Genomic DNA, 15,272 nt, shown 5'->3' with positions numbered 1-15,272 from the left:
AAGCAGAAGATAAACGTAAAAGAAAATACACAGGGAATGGACATGGGGACTTTGTGGGAGATGTTGAGAAGTTTGATAATCGTAGCAGCAACTTCTTGAATAATGGAATTTAATAATGTATAATAAACCATGATCCGAGAGAACTCTGATTCAATCCCACTAATTGTCTGAGCCAGTGAAATGAAGGCAGGGTTTATCGTGCCAACACGCTGCTCTTGCCACTGCACCGCAGGGGACAGGCCATTGTTCCCAGCTGCCTACCTCCTCACACCCGGAGGGCACACGGTCCCTGCCCTCCAGACACCAGACTGAATCTCCTGCTTTCAATGACAGTCCTAGTTCTAGGACTTTAAAGTCACAGAAATGTAATTTTTGCAATCAACAAACTATTGTATTAAGTAGAGAACAGAGGGGTAACTAGATACAAAGCCTTCAATTAGGTTAGAAAGAATAATAACCAATATGCTTTCAGGCTAATGCCAAAAAGTACAAAAACCTATAATAAATCTAATTGAGCACATGATCGTAAGCACTGTTTTTCTACCTACATAGTTCTGCTATATTAAGGTAGACTCCAAATAGAGAAACATCGTTTTTTTTCATTGTTATTAAAAAGGGTAGGTTTTTTTTTTTTCTTTTTAATTTGGATCATTTTACCAATGTCAAAAAATGGGAAGGTATAATTAAGAAAAATAATTTTCTCTGTCCTTACTCATTGATTATATTTAAGCATTAAAAAAAAAAGGAAGGAATTGAAGCAATTGTCTGGATATTTCAGGTCTCCCCCCAAAGATCAGAGGTTTCTAATAAAAATATATTGTTTTTGCCTAGATTATTAAGATAACAGCCTTAGTTTCCACATTATTTTATGAGTGTGGGCCTGTCTACTGATGAAAAATATTTTGTAACCATTTAAAATACTTTTTAGGTTTTTCTGACAATTAAGTATATAATTTTTTGTACCTCAACTTTAACATATCTCAAAAATACACAGTCTAAAATTCCACAGAACATTTTGCAAAACAGTTATGTAGATTACTAAACCTTAAAAAAGGTTAAGTATTATCTTCCCTTTCCCAAAAAGGTCCACAAAAGTTTGGATGCATTTGGGGGCAGAAAGGGGAGAGAAATACCTCTGTAAACTGATAGTCTAAAAACAGGAAAATTAGTATTGTGCCACGGCTATGAGCAGCTAATAAAGAGAACATGGTTAAAAGAGATTAAGGTTCAAATTAAGGTCAGAAAAGAGACTGATTGAGGAAAACTGCCATGTTCCGTTGCATGGCAGTTTAAGTGAGACAGTTTCCCCCTGAATCAGTCTTAGGTTGAAAAATTACACTGTTGGGGTTAATAAAGAGGCCAGGCATTTGTTTGGACTGAGACTTCAATTAAAATGTTATTTGGGGCAGCCAGAGCTAATGTCTTGCTTAGAGGTACACTGAACTGCCTTTTAAGAGGATAGAAAAAAAAAAAAAAAGAAGAAGAAGAAGAATAAAAAAGACCACCTAATCTGTCAAAGACCCTGAATAACTGGCAGAAAGAATTGTGTTTGCTGGACCTGTGCCCAACTCAGCAGTGAGCATTCTTAAGGGTTTTGTGACATCATCTGAGGCAGCTGAGGTTTTCTGAGTTTTTGATTGTTGCACTGGGTGAGGAATCTCGTGTTCAGCTGAGCCTTCTTTGAAACAAAGAAAAAAATCTGGTTGGTGTAATTCACTTTTTTTTTTTTTAATGCCATAAAAAGGATAGGACCAAGAATTCTGGGTCTTCGTCTCATAAGTCTATCCCAGAGACAAAAATTGATGAATTTCTCCATCCATACGAATTTGCTCACAGTTAAACAAAAACCACCAAAGTTTGCTTTCATTTCGTTTCTTCAGGGGGAGTGAAAATCTACCCTGAATAAGTTCCTTGCCCTCCACAGTCCCTCCTGTACTCCACAGAGATTCACAAAGCATGCGTCCTCTGGCCAGCGCTGGGCATACCTCGGCCAACAAGGCAGATGTGGTTTCCAACCTTTACGGGAAGGAAAACAGTCAATAAGGGGAAAGATAAAGAAATATAATTACAAATTGGTAAGACTGAAGCAAACAGGGTGAAAATGGAGAAAAACTCTATTGTCCTTCAACCTTTTTCTTAACCAGTCCCATGAGCAGCGACTGTTTGAAGCCCTCATTATTAGTGCCTGGGGTGACTGAGAAAGCTGGTTAATGCTAGATATAAAATATGTGATTTTTCTGTTGGGGAGCTGGGGATCTGGTCATGCAAAGAGTGGTACAAACAAAGCAATGGACGCCTACAGACGTGCAGACCCAGAAGAGGCCCCTGGGGCAGGCAAAAAGATCTAGGAGTGGAGCCAGGTGATGGCACAAAGGAAAAGGTGCACTAGGGTCCAGTGACAAGGAAAGGAACCATTCCTGTTGCTCATTTCCTCCATGCTGTTCAATCTCTTTTTTAACCAACTCTAGAGAATGGACCTAATTTATCTGGATCTTAATTCACATTGACCCGCAAAAGTTCTTTCATTCAAATGAAAGAAGGTCATGAGGGATGAGCAGCCCAATTTCCCTCTCCCCTTATCCCATCAAAATGGAAACAACACAAGGCTGACAGAAGATGTTTCCTCTTTAGAATATTCTTTAAAAAGTCCACCTAGGTTGAAAGAAAAGTGCCTACAGTCTGAGCCACAGAGAGGCACGATGCAAAATGGGGCCGATTTAGTACTTTGACAAATGAAATGCCAACAATGAGATCATCGCCACGGGAACCAGGGAACCAGCAAGCTGAGAAGTAACACAGCATCATGAGTGCTGCGTCTGTCCAAGTCGTGGCAAAAATCTGCCAGGCCCAGATTGACTTCATTAGTCATTGAGAAGCGCAAAGATCACAAACACACAAAAATCCTCCTCCTCCTCCTCACTGAGAAAGAGTTGATCATCAGTATAAATAGAAACTGATTAGAACACCAATTCTTCAAAGCATAAATATTTCATTCACCAACCAGTTGCCATTTTGCCTACGGCAATTAAGAAGAAAGTAAAGCAAAGCTACCGCACCAAAGGTGTGACTATAATCAATCTGTACAGGGAGGGAATCAGGTTTGATGCAACTTCGTATTGGATATGAGGTGAACACACAGACTGCATTGTCCCAGACGCAGTCAGGGACCCTGGGGAGAAACGAGCGTAACTACACAACAGAGAGACTTCTTCACTTCCCTTCCCTCCTTGGGTCCACTTGAGCCACTATGATTGTCACTGAGCCAATGTTCGTCAGGGACTCTGCAGATGTCGGGCACCGTGTTGGGTGTGGGGAGTTCTACCCTGAACAGGACAGCCACAAGCCCTTCTTTCTTATCATCTGCAGCTTATCTTCCGCCTTCTCTGACCCGTTACCCAGCTTAACTTTTTTCCAGAGTATGTATCACTACCTGACATTGTATCATCTCTGTATCTGTTTCTTGTTCATTGTCTCACATATTAAAATACAAGCCTCTTGGGAAGGCACTTTGCTGTCTTACTGTGTGGGATCCCCAACGTCTACGCCACAAGAAGGGCTCAAGGAATATTGGACAAATAAGGCTTATGATCAAATAACTTCCTTTCAGTTATGATAAGTAGAATGAAAGAAAACCACACTTGTTGGGAGCATGTATCACTAGAGTTTCTAACCTAGGAAATGAGGGAGGCCTTTCCTGAGCAAAGGACTTTTAAATCTCACCCTCATAAAGAGGCGGGGTTTGTCTGGAGAAGGAGCTGGAGGTGGGGGGCTTTCAAAGAGAAGCAACAACGCCTAAAAAGGTGACCATGGTGTTGAAATAACACGGAAAAGGCCAGTGACATGGACATGTAGGAAGAGTTTCAAGAGGAGAGGCAGGAGCCGTGGGCAGGAGCCAGATTATGCAAAGTCCTGTAGGACACATTCAGAATTTGGGGCTTTATCCTAAGAGTAATAGGAAGAGTTTTGGGCAGTGACTTGATCTCCAAGTCGTTAATCTCTCTGATAAGCACAAAAGCAAGCATTTTAGTGGGAGCATTCTGAAATCAACTGGGCTTAGGAAATAGCTGGACCTTTTCAGCAGGTGGAGAAGAGCAAAGCACGAAGACCCAGCCTTATTTACAGGGTATACAGCGGAGGCACCACATCCCAACAAGCAGCATGGGGAGGGTGGTAACAGCAAAAGGATGGGAGTCTTGGTCCCTGAAGAGAATGCAGCCAAGCTACAGAAAGGCGATGTGCATTCCTGGAAAACTTAAAGGGAACTGAGAAACCCCAGATGAATGTGCCTGCTGTCTCCTTCCTGTTTTGAGGCCATCACTGTCACCGAAAGCCCCTCCTGGTCTGCCAGGCCTCCACTAGTGCTCTGAATTCCAGCAGGAAGAGGCCACCTCCAGTGTCCCCAGCACAGATGCAAAGTGCCTCTTTCAGGCTTTGCCCAAATTACTATCCCTCACCCCACTCTCATGGTGCCTCCTGACAAACTACTGGTCTCCTGCCCAGGACCAAGCACTAAGATGTGACACATAGTATGTACCCAATTAAGTATCTGTCAGATTAATGTTAAAGAGTGTGCTAAAACGTCATTCTTCATACCTTTCTAGCAATCATTTATTGTGTGTCTACTTTGTGCCAGACACAGTGTTGAGGTCTTTTCACGTGTTCTCATTTAATCCTCACAATAATCTCAAAAGGTGGATATTATTATTATCCCCAGTTTGCAGACAATGAAACTAAGGCTCAGAGAGGTGCAGCCACTCCCTTAAGATTTCTCTCACCATGCACCAGCGACGTGAACTCACTTCCATTCCTCTCCTAAGGCCCTGGTCAGATTCTTTACTTGTTTATGCTCACCTCCTCCCTGAAGGCCTCCTTGACACTCCAAACTGCCATGAAGAGAAGCCTCAGGGCTCCTCAAGTACTTCGTGTCAGCATATGTTCATAACTGTCCTACCCAGTGTCTCCCCAACCGCACTGGGAATGCCTCAGCAGGGGCATGCGGTGGGGGGGGGGGGGGTCTCATTTATCTTGTGTCCACAAAAGTTGAACACAGTGTCTGGCTCCAAATAACGGGAGTGTAAATTAATATTTACTGAAGAATAAATGGACAGATAAATAAGCCCTCTTAAGAAACTCATTAAGAAAACACAGTCTACACAAATTCTAACAGATAAATGGAAGCACGATCACTCACATTAACAAGAATTCTACACTCCCCACCCTTTTCCCCCTCCCCACCTGCCACAATACTGGTTTCTGTGGTAAATTGAAAAATCTGGTTCATTTTTAAATTAGAGGTAGTATACCGTTACATGAAGGGAGAAAAGGGAGTCAGGAAGACATTCATATGACCACACACAAGCCTTGGGTCCACGCTCAAACTGACAGGACGTCCAGCTGTGGAGCAGGCAGAAAAGGGAATTACTCACTACCACCTGATTCCCCCTCACAAGCATCGACAAAGCTCTACCACGTTTAAAAAGGCAGGAAGATGAGAGACGATGCTTTTCTAGCTTGGGACGATTTATATACCATAGAAATATTTAACCCGGACGTACAAAAGCTGAAATACTCCAAACCAACCAGAACTCAGAAGCTGGAATCTCCCTGATGAGATTACCCTACCAGAAACAACATGTTTATTGTCTCATAAAAGACGTGTCACCTAACAGTTCATAATAAGGGGTCTGAGGGAAACAACTCACCCATTGTGAAGTCAATGTTCAAGTCAATATCCCTTGGAGAGAAAAATATTGCTCATTGATGGAGATTGATTTTTCTTTTCCTTAAGAAATTCTCAAGGGGTAAACAACCTTTTTTTTTCCTTCGTAGTGAAGGTAACTAAACATGCCAATGTCAAGGTCTATATTCCCCTATCATCATTAGTATGATACTCAAAAATTATTAGTGTAATTTACGAATGTCTTTCAACCTGTTGAAAACAGATGCCAGTTCCATTTTAAAAATCTCATTTTAATATCCAAGCAACAGGACCACCACACAGATAACTTGATGTATGTCTTTTGCTTTACTTAACAGCACTGTCATTTGTAAGATGCTTTTTGATGTTTTAAAACAATCGAAAATTAGCACAAAAACTAAGAAAACTGGATCCTAGAGTTGTTTCCTTACAAATTGAATAATGACTAATTTTTTCTAAACTTCTCACTGTTTCTCACTTGTACCCCTAAATGTTTATAGCAACATTGGATCTAGCTGTTCATTGACTGCCTTCATGAAAGCTGGAAGTTTTAATAGGCAAAGGGAAAATAAGTCTGGATTTAATTGGTTTTATATTTAACATGTTGCTTCAGGATGTTGAATCTTTCAGATTTATTTACAAGGCTACAGTAGATTACATTGCCTAATTCATAGATTGTCTTCTTAAGCTAAATGTGTGCCAGAAAGCAAGCCTGCCTTCTACCCTTTTGAAACTCAGAAGTTGCATAAGAAAGAACAGATGGATGATTTGGGGGAAGAAAACAAATGTCACTCAATTAATGTTTGTTGAAAAGGGAGCCACAGATCACTGGTGGAACTTCCACCCATTGGCAATTTCCCCAAGCAGCCAAAGATGAATTGAGCACCCAGGCTACTGAGTTCTACAAGGAGAGGAGAATAATGTGTTGGTGATTGCAGAGGCTGAGCTGTGGACCCAGCAGAAACGTAGCTGGGTGAACCATCTTCTATATGCAAGAATAACACTGCTAATACCCCAGTAGCCAAACATGCCATTTTTGTTGGGGTTTTTTTTCCTGTGATGGAGATGGATTCATAACAAGCTACGCTCTCATGCCCTATTTCCCCCATGTCTAAAAGAACACATTTTTCAAGAGGCTTGAACAGATAAAATGAGGAACAAAGTTCATTGATTGACATACAGCCGTGCCCTACAACATGACTTTATGAAGAATTCAAACTACACTTATACTGATTTTTCTCACCTAATAGTTTAACTACAAGCACAGGGTAACATACTAAATGCTGTACAGAACAACGACAAAGTAAGACAATAACAAAAAACCAAAACATTTAAATTAAAAAAAAAAAAAAGTAAGACCTAACCCATCTTCGTAAAAACTTGCTTCTGTAGGAATTAAAAAGAACTTGATCCACGAGAAGTATTAAAATCAAATCTTTATTAAAATCCTACTTCTTTAAAATTGAAAAATTACCTGCATGCTTTGGTAAGGATGTGTGGTTGCTTATCACTTAAAACCTGTTTCAGCTTTTATCACAGATTGGACGGTAGCTATCAAGGAGAAACAAGGAACAGAAATATCTATAGACACTGAGAATAAACTACAAACTAAGATGAGCAAGGCAGGAGAGAGAAAATATGGTCCTCTAGGAAGAATAATGAGAAGACATCTGGGGTTTGATTCAAACTGACCAGGAACTGAATAGATCCCCAAGCTCTTTTGAACACACACACACACACACTCTGAAATTTCCAAAAGTGAAATTTCCAGAAGTTATCCAAAGGAGTTAGCCTAATAAAAGATTTCACTGGCAGATACAGGAATAACTTTACCCCTTCTACAGTGATCCACGAGTAGACTGGATGGCAGGCTAAACAGACCTTCTATCAAAAGGTCCCACCTAACCCTCCCACTCCAGCAGGGTTCTGAAGGTGTCAGCAGGATTTGGTTGACTGGACCATTAATGGAGCTTCGGTTAATTATTGACTGATTAGAGATTTACCTTATCTTTCTATCAAAGCTGGCTCAAGACTTAACGGTAAGCAATTTAGAGCCAGGGTGAACCTACCCACATGCCTTTTTCTTCTTCTCCTTTGGGTCACTTTAGCTTGTCCTTTCCTGTAATTCATGCTCAGGTCAGAATGGCAGGTCCTGATGGTGCCTGGGAGTCCTCAGAGGACTGGAGATGAGCAGGGCCAAGTTCATGGTGAGGCATCTCTAGAGACAGAGGCCCAGGAGAGTGCTGCCTTTTGTGAAACTTTGCTTTTGGGCCAGGTTCTCCCATTAAGTCCCTGGAAGAAAAGCAATGACTTTTTTGTCTCTAGAAATGCTGGTGATGCTCGTGGGTCAGCATCAGTCGAAGGCCTCTTGGCAAAGCCGGGGAATCAGCACAGGCGGCTTGGGCCCAGCTGCCCCAGATAAGAGGTGGCCCGTGTTAATCTACAGGCTTCCTCTGCACCTCAGCAGGGCCTTCCTTTTCTAAACAGTCTCCCTTTAATGTTGGCGAATGTTGTTTTTCCATTGACTCAACATCTCGCCTCTGGTGGTAAGCCAGTGGGGAAAGTTGGAGCGGGGGAGGGAGGGGGAAAGTGAGACAGAGTGATGCCAAGGCAGAGGAGAGAGGGATGGGGAGCCGCACTTCCAAACAAGCTGGACACCTGCTTTGGAAAGACAGTGCCCAAGACTAAAGTTCTTTCTTCCTCTTGATTTACATCAGCCTTTTGTTCCTGCACGGCTGTGCTCAGCCCTGGGCCCCCTCCCCACGGACACTGCCCCCTTCACTGGGAACTAATTCAATGTGGAAACCACCATGAGGAATTCATAGCTTTTTTCTATGAATTTCACTGTCTTATCTGAAGGAAAGAAAGAAAAAGAGGGCTATTGGAGGACACTAAAGAGGAAAAAGAAATTCTAGGGAAAAGATGAAAGCAAAGATGGGAGGAAAGCAAGAGAGAAGAAAGAGATTAGAGAGGAAAACAGAAGAGGAAAAAGGGACAAGTGAGGGGGAAAAAAAGAGGTCTGGAAAAGAAAAGCAAAAGAGAGAGAATAAAAAGATAAAGCAAAAACTTGAAAAGAAAAGGAGACAGGGGAAAGGAGAATGGCTGCCAAAAAGTGAAATCTGAAATGAGAGGCTTTCCCCAGAAGTTCGATTTTTCAAGCCACAGGACAGACCTAGGGTTGAGGATGGAGAGGAGTCCCCTTTGGGGCTTCTCTGGGCAAGACAAGGTCAAGGGGCATCTTCAAAACCAAATCTTGATTAGAGCTAGCTAAATGTTTTGACTTGAAGGAGACATGAAGGATTAAAAAGCAAAATAGAGCAGCATGAGCAAGAAAGAAACAGGAAAAGAAAGAAAATTGAAAAAAGCAGCAAAACTCATGGGAGACACAAAGGGGATGAGAGAAAACACTTCTGAATCAGCGAGTCATCTACTAACAAGCTGCAAAGATTTCCAATGACAAGTTGTCACATTAGTTTAGTGAAACTGAAGCAGTACTTATCCCCTTTCCTGTGCTTAATCTCTCCCTGCGTGCCACAAAAACATGCTACCACGTTTAATAGGATTAGTTTCGTTCACTTTCTCCCCCCACCCCTTTTATTTTTTACAATTCTATTTTCAACAATACAGGGATCCTTCAATTCGACTTCCTGCCCTGCACAGCAAAACCTGGCATGCATGGTTTTTACCCTTTAAAGACTTTATTTGAATCTGAAAAATGTAATTTGACTATTTTGTACCTCCCCCTCTCCCCCAATGAATTACTTTCTCCACCTGGAAATCTCCATAGCTTGGAGGGGATGTTGATGGTAAAAAGGTCAAGGGAGAACCAGGACTAGGGAAGAAGCTGACAAAACCCAATCCCTGCAGAGGTTGTCTGCCCTTAGGAGGAGCTGTTCTGGCTCTAAAGGCAGGCAAACCTGGGTTCTGATTCTGACAGCTACTTACTGGCTTTGTGGCCTTGAGCACCTCGTGAAAACTTCCCCAGTCTCAGTTTACTCATCTGTACAATACAGTGGGGATAATTCTTAGCAGGGCTACTGGGAGAACTACACTTAATGTGCTTTATTCCTTCACTTAGAAGATTCACTTTTTCTCATATTTTATTGTGTTCCTGCAATCAATATTATCTTACAATCGATGGTGCATTTCAGGTCACTGTGTTTTCCTTTTCTCCCAAAGGGCATCTTTAAATGGATGGTGTGTGTTATAATCTATGGCATTTTAGAATGAAGAAAATGGACGTGCCGAGTACAGAGCATCTGGCACAGTTCTGAAGGAGGAAGTACTCAGTAGATGCTAGAATTAGCTATCATTGCTTATCACTATGCCTACTCCCCTCCCTCCCATAGTCTTACAGAAAGACCACTTTGGAATATCCAGAGAAGGAGGTGTTGGCACTTTCGCCCCTCACCCAGATTCCTTCAGACAAAGGCTCCCAACTGAGGCTTCAGAAACCTGACTAAATCGAACACAGATCAAACTGTCCATCCTTGTTGAGTAAGAACCAAAATTGTCCGGTCCGCTCCCCTCTCAACAGGGTCACCAACTGCCACGCTCAGCAGTGTTTTGCAAACAGTAATTATCTGTTGAACTGAATTATTCCATCTTCTTTGCGTCCACTTTGGGTTCTGCACCCCCTCCTGCCCCAGGCACCCCTCCCCCCAGGCACCACCCCGGGGGATTAGCACAGAGACAAAGGGGTGAACTCGCCTTCTCCGGGAGGGACAAGGACGCGGCCTCGGGGGACCTGGGGGAGTGAGGGAGCCACCCAGGGCCTAGGGTGGGGATGAAGAGGAGGTGGGGCAGGGAGGAAGGAGGAACCTGGCTGCCCGGCCGCCCGTGCGGGGCGCTGTGGGGACCCCGCGGTCGGAAGCGGGCGGGGTGGGGGAGGGGCGCTACGAGAACCTGCCCATTGGGCTCGCGACCCCCCTCACAGCGCCCCTCACGGGGGACGCGGGCTGCCTGCCCCGGCGAGCGGCGGCCGCGAGGGGAGGGCCAAGGCCTTCCCGCCAACCCGGCTCAGCGAGCGTGCAGGCGCCTTCCAGAGCCGTGGCCGGGCTGGCGAGGCGGGAGGATGCCCGGACGCTGCACCCTTCGCCGGGGCTGGAGCAAGGGCCACATGGAGCCTCCAGCCTCGCCTTCTCTCCCGCCCTCCCGCCACTCCGTCCCTCAAACCATGCTTCACATCCCGCGCGCCCCGTGGGAGCCTCCTCGCCCACCGCCACACCACCATCCTGCAACCCCCACACCCCCCAGTCACCGGCTCCCGCCTTCGCGCTCCCAGCCTCGCCTCCTCTTAACTCCACTCCCTCGGCCCCCTCCAGCAATCTACCCCCACTCCCAGACTCACCTACCGCAGGACACCCACTCACCCCACCTCATCCCTACCAAGCGCCACATACACGCTCCTTTCCCACCCCCATCTACTCGCTCTCCCTACCTGACCTGTCCCCTCAAACTCTTCCTGTCAGCCTCTGCCCCTCAAAATACTCCTTCCACCACGAGGGTGCTTGGGAGTAAGAAACCAGAAGTTGATACCTGTCACCCTACAGCTTGGCCCCAGATATGTGTTTCTCCGTGGTTGTCTTGAGGGCCTTTGTACTGTCCCCTACGGTCCCAGACTGTCCACCGCTCCCACCCCCAGTAGCCCTTAAAGTAGCAATCTTCCACACCTGCCCAAAGAAATCCACAAACGCTGCGAGGACAGGCGTCCAGGGCTGATGCTCCGATTTTCCCTCACTCAAGAGAGTAGGGAATGCCCACTCCCAGCCCTGGGGTTCACTAGGGGCTGGGCCCATGGATGCCCCAAGCTGGAAATCTCTTTCTTACCCCTCCCCAGGAACACTCAAGTCATTTCTTATCTCAAGCCTTCTGAGGATACCAGAACCCCATCCTTGGGAAGTTTAATCAGCCCTCCACAATCAGCCTTCTTGATCTGTTCTCTGCTGGTTCCACCCATTCCATTCCTCTGGGCTTTCTTCCCCCTCACACTGCTGCAGAGTCACAGCCAGTAATGGCCCCTTCCTGCCTATCTTTCTTCCCCTTCTCACAGCTGTCTTTGGGCTCTTTGGGATATGTGCCTATACAATGGGTCGCACATAATTTTACGAAGGGTTGTATTTTATATGACATAGATTTGGGGGAGTTGTTCATTCAGACATGTAAAAACATAGAATAGATGATACACATTTGCTTTTGTTTTACCTAGGAATGTTGACCTTTTTTGCCTTCTTATTGTTCCCTCCTTGAATAGAACTTTTTGTCCTGTGGTTTTGTTGGTCAGATGGGCGGCTTCTGTAGGAAAGGTTTGCCATCTATAAAGCAGGGAAGGTGAAAGGACAAAAAAGAAAAAAAAAGAAAAAAAGAAAGAAAGAAAGAAAGAAAGAAAGAAAAAAGCAGATTTCAGATTGGTAAATGCCTCCTGTCTGCCAGTGGGCCTGATGGAAGTTTTAAGTCCAAGAGTACAGGGCCTAGTTTCCAAACATGCACCAGTTCCATTCTTATGGCCTCAAAAGTGAGAGGTGAGCATATAAAGTGTCCAAAGTAGCAACTATGCATAAGCTAAAATGTACATACACATACATATGGCAATCCAGTTAGCTTCACCATTTTGGGGGGGATGGGGGTCTGTAAAGAGGTAGCACAGGCCCGTGCAAGTGTGTCAAGTACACATGTGTAGACAAAATAGGTTCCAACCAATCATGTGCTGAACAGTATTACTTTTGTAAAACTCTCTACAATTATCCCCACTTAACAGATAAAAAGAACAGAGCCTCAGATAAAGTGGCACACCATGGCCACAGAGTCAGCAACTGGACCCCCAGATTGCAAGGTCCTCCCGCTGACTGCCTAGCTGGAGTGGGCCCAGAAATCTTAATTTTCGAAAAGCTCCCTTGATTATTTTTGATGACTAGTCTTGGGACCAGCGGCTCCACATCAAACCATCCGGCTATCCCTGTCACCAGTCTTGCCTCTTAGCTGCCTTCTCCACGTTGGCTAAAACATTTAAAACATATTTAAATAGCAATTTCGAAAAACTATGCAGCATATGGATTTTCCTTTTGATCTCAAAATGATGACAAACAGACACTTAGATACTTCATAAAAGAAATATTACCAGAAAAATTATAGAAATCTGGCTTTCAACTTGGTCTTGCTCTAATTTAAACAAAATGCAACTTTCCAGAGTCACTCTCTCCCCTCAAATAAATCCAAACTGGGACCTTCCTTTTCTTTTCCCTCCGTGAGCCTGCCCTACACCTATTTATTTCTGAATCGCTCGGCATCCTCAATAAAATGCGTTGTAAGATAGACAGTAGGGATGACTTAAGTCCTGCCATCAAAGTCCCTGAAAATAGAGTATCTCTTCCGAATTAATACCCTTGAGTTAAGAGACCAAAGAAAGAGGAGCTGGGAGTAACAACTAGTTATCCTTAGGCTGATAAAATAAGGGCGGTGGGCAGAAGGGGAAGTCTCCAGCCCTCTAGGCGTCCCCGCCCCTCCCTGGGTCCCCGGCGATGGCCCCCACCTCCCAGGTTGAGCGCGTCGGTCCGCTGCGAGCGCGCTGCCGCCTCGGCCACGCAGCAACAGGCGGGCGGCGCGGGCAGCCGCGTGGCAGCGCTGGCTCGGCGGCGTCGGACGTTCCCGGCTCTGCGCCGCGCGGGGAGCAGGTGGCTGCCCTCCGCGCCCGGCGTGCGCCGAGCTCGGGCCCGCGGAGCCAGGCGCCAGCCCCTGCGGCGGCCCCCCGGGAGAGGCCCGGTTGCGAGGTCCGGGCGGGGCGACCCCGCGCCCCACTGGCCGCGCGGGCGGGAGGGGCGCGCCCTCCGCCCACACCGCGGCGCCGCGGCCGCCGCTTCTCGCGCACGTTGTCTCCGGGCCCGAGAGGCCGCGACACCTAGCGCGGGGCCGAGGCGAGGAAGGAAGGGCTGGGAGGGAGGAGGACACAGAGAGGAAGCTGCTGGCGAGGAAGCCCCGCTCCCGCCGAGGGGCCGGAGAGGAGACTCCCAGCCTTCCCTCCCGACCCGAAACTTTTCCAACACAAGCAGGCGTGTTCCTCGCGGGCTTCGGCGGCCCGAGTCGCCATCGGGGAAGAAACTCGTCAAACAAACCCGTCCCCCCCCGGCACGCACGCGGAGGTACACAGGCACACCGGGAGGGACTGGGCCTCTGGAGAAGTGCTAAGGGCCTGAAGGGAGCAGGCGCCACGCCGCACGAAAGGGGCTCCCCGCGTTCGAGAACCGGTGCTAAAAATCCTCCCAAAGCTCGGAAGTGTAGCGGTGCCCAGAGGCTTTGCGTAACTTTGCCCACTGCGCCCCCGCGTGCAGAGGCGTCCCCTCACACTCACACCCTCACCCCACCCCACTCCGCCCCCCCACCCCCTGCTGCGGCCCGAGCCTGTCCTTGTATTTCAGGGACTGGGAAAGAGAAGCTGATCTGCGCCAAAGAGGGAGGGGTGTAAATGGCACGAATCCCACTCCCTGGCACCCTAAGATTCGAAGGGAGAGCGCCCGGTTCTTCCCGAAAGTGTCCCCTCCACTTCCCTCTGCCCTTGGCTTCTTCACTACTGTGAACTGAAGAAGGTAAAGCTCAAGCAGATCGATGTGTATTTTTTTCTGAAATCACGACCTCTCCAAATCCTAGCCCTCAAAGAGCCTGGTGGGGTAGGAGAAAGGCAAGTTATTTCGGGCGGGGGGCGGGGGTGGGACAACAGCACCCCTCCGAAGGCGCTCGCGCGGCCTGGCGGGCGCCTCGCCGGGCTCTGCGCGGCCGGGCGGAGTGGCTGGATTATGTAAGTAACAGCCCTCCATGTGCTCACCACCATCTGTTAATATCTTGATATTGGAAAGTTCGGTGCCTGAGGCAAAGCCAGGGTTGGCGACACAGGGCTCCCAGCCTACTCCTTTCTACTCCAGGGCAGGGAACGTACCTCCCTTTGATTGTTTTCTCCCACATCCATAAAATCAAGTAGTAGTGTGCCCCTTCAATCACTGACAGCCAACCCCCTCTCCTCGTGGGTGTGTTTGTGGAAGAAGAGTGATTTTCTTCGAGGCCACTTTTTTGTAATGAATCCTTTCAATGCATTTATATTTTTATGACAATTCTAGGCTCCTTTAGGCTTTGTGGTGGACCCTGATTTGGGGGTGGGGGCTTTATTATTTTAAACATTACTTTTCCTGGCAGCACCCCTGACCCCAGATTCTTCTAAGGGTTATATTTCAACTTCTTTGGAGTGATTCGCTTCTGTTTACTTTGAAAGCTGTTGGTTAAACAAACATCACTCGGAGGCTTCTAAGCAGGGGTTCCCAGGAGAGAAACCGTGCAGCTGCTACTTGCTACTGATCTCGTGGCATTTCAGTTTCCCCCCCATTCAGAGCAAACCCAGGTTGGGGCTTGGCGTCACACTGAGTGCAGGGGTTGAGAGACACACAGAGAGACTATGGCAGTCAGCCTGCCTTTAGACAGCCTGAAGCAGGCCGGCCTGCACCCTATAGTTGGTTTTTCTTTCTTTCTCTTTCTCTCTTTAGGGTGGTGGGGGATAGTGAATGGTGGATGGTGATGTGTGTGTGTCCAGGCT

The 15,272-nt window shown here is 46.6% G+C and overlaps 1 long non-coding RNA gene across 2 annotated transcripts in view; it reads right to left on the bottom strand.

Moving 5' to 3' along the window:
• Positions 1-12,189, bottom strand: part of LOC123615161 (uncharacterized) — an 80,316-nt gene extending 68,127 nt beyond the window's left edge. For both annotated transcript variants that reach the window (XR_006722717.2, XR_012501983.1), the window contains exon 1: positions 11,903-12,189. This is a non-coding gene — a long non-coding RNA (uncharacterized LOC123615161). The remainder of the gene's footprint in view (positions 1-11,902) is intronic.
• Positions 12,190-15,272: the final 3,083 nt, after the last annotated feature.

This window comes from Camelus bactrianus, chromosome 23 (genome assembly GCF_048773025.1).
Source record: "Camelus bactrianus isolate YW-2024 breed Bactrian camel chromosome 23, ASM4877302v1, whole genome shotgun sequence".
NCBI lineage: Eukaryota > Metazoa > Chordata > Mammalia > Artiodactyla > Camelidae > Camelus > Camelus bactrianus.
This window is presented reverse-complemented; position numbering and strand designations above follow the sequence as displayed.